The sequence below is a fragment of the Pseudorasbora parva genome, chromosome 17 (assembly GCF_024679245.1).
Source record: "Pseudorasbora parva isolate DD20220531a chromosome 17, ASM2467924v1, whole genome shotgun sequence".
In the NCBI taxonomy this organism is placed as follows: domain Eukaryota; kingdom Metazoa; phylum Chordata; class Actinopteri; order Cypriniformes; family Gobionidae; genus Pseudorasbora; species Pseudorasbora parva.
In genome coordinates this window covers 1595205-1596824 of record NC_090188.1, presented here as the reverse complement: position 1 = coordinate 1596824, position 1620 = coordinate 1595205, and the positions used below count along the sequence as shown (strand labels likewise).

Genomic DNA, 1620 nt, shown 5'->3' with positions numbered 1-1620 from the left:
CCGAGACCCGCCCACAAAGTTACTTCCGCTTCACGCTTTGACACGCGTTTCAGATCGTTAAAATAGGGCCCTTTGTGTCTGTCTTGTGTTCCTCTTGTCCTGCCTCTTTGTTTGCTGTTACCACGCCCCCTTGTTTAGTCCGGTCTAGTCCTCCTTTCACTGATTGTGCTCACCTGTTCCTCATGTGCTCTGGTCTCTTTATATTGTGCTACCTTCCCTCATGTCTTTGCTGGTTCGTTGTGTATGTCGGTGTGTGTTTGCTTGTGCGTACATGTCTCTAGCTCCTTGTCTAGCCTGTTCTAGATTTAGTGTCTCCTGTTTTTCTAGCTTTGGATTTATTTGCATTTTTTTTCTTTGTTCCTGTATTTTTTAGTCTAGTTTAGTTTCTGACTTTATTTTCTCTCATGGTTATATTTTTGTATTTCTCTCTAGCCTTATTGTTTAGTTTTCTTGGTTTTGATAGCTGACCTTTTTATTTTATTTTTTCCAGTTTTCCACTTTTATTTTTAGTTCAGTCTTTTAACAGAGATTGGTTTTATTTTTTCCCTTTTTGCATTTTACATTTACATTTACATTTATGCATTTGGCAGACGCTTTTATCCAAAGCGACTTACATTGCATTCAAGGTACACATTTTACATTATTATCATTTCTTGCTTTCCCTGGGAATCGAACCCATGACCTTGGCGTTGCTAGCACCACGCTCTACTGGTTGAGCTACAGGAAAGCTATAGTTTTTGCTAGCTCCAGTTATTATTTAAGTTTTGTTTCATTTAGTCATAGTTCTTAGTTTGTTCGTTATTTCTTGTCCCGTCTAGAGTCTTGTCGCGTGTGTGTCCTGTGTTTTCTGTCCTAAGTTTTTCCCTGGCCGCTGTCTCCACTGCCTGTCAGCCTAGACGGGAGCTGATTCTGTGAGAACATCAAGCCTCAGGTTCCTGCCTGGATTGGTCCACCTTCGCCCTGCCTGGTGTTTCCTCCCAAGCTGTCCTCTAGATCGTTGGCTGCCTGGACTGGTCTCAGTGGTCATCCTCCCCTGCCCGTCATCGTGGTGTCTGTCCCCTGCCCTGGTGTTTGGACTGTCACTCTTCCACTACCCCTCTTGTGTCTTGTTGATCTGTCTTATTAATAAACTGTAATTATTGTTCTTCTGCATCTCGGTCCTCCATTTCCTGATCCCTGACACATATTCTCAGAACTCTACACACAAATCCAAACAAAAAAAAGGGTAAAACCCCTTAATTCTCCTGCAAAATGAAACTTTACATTCAAAACGGTTATTTCTTCTCAAAATGGTATTTTGTTTTCAAATGACACACACACACACACCATCATATGTAGACCTTTATAAGAGCCAGCTGAACACTGATGTGCTCAATGTGAAACTCTTCTCCATTCATCATCATGACTGAGGACTTTTTTTGTAAAACTGTGTGACGGTGTTTGCCCTTGTGATGAGCCAGTGTGTGTATCTGAATGGCAGTGTGAAAACAAGATATTTTCTGCATGAAAATTGTACCAAAAGCAGAGAATTGTGTGTAGTGTTTTGAGAAAAGTGTGTTTTAGAGCTGCAGTTTGAGTGTAAAGCAGGAACTGTGCGTGTAGTTTAGCAGAATGGGTTCA

General features: G+C 41.4%; 1 non-coding gene across 1 annotated transcript; it reads right to left on the bottom strand.

Moving 5' to 3' along the window:
• Positions 1 to 654: 654 nt before the first annotated feature.
• On the bottom strand, positions 655 to 729 carry trnaa-agc (transfer RNA alanine (anticodon AGC)). Its single transcript has one exon. It is a non-coding gene; the product is annotated as a tRNA-Ala (tRNA).
• Positions 730 to 1620: the final 891 nt, after the last annotated feature.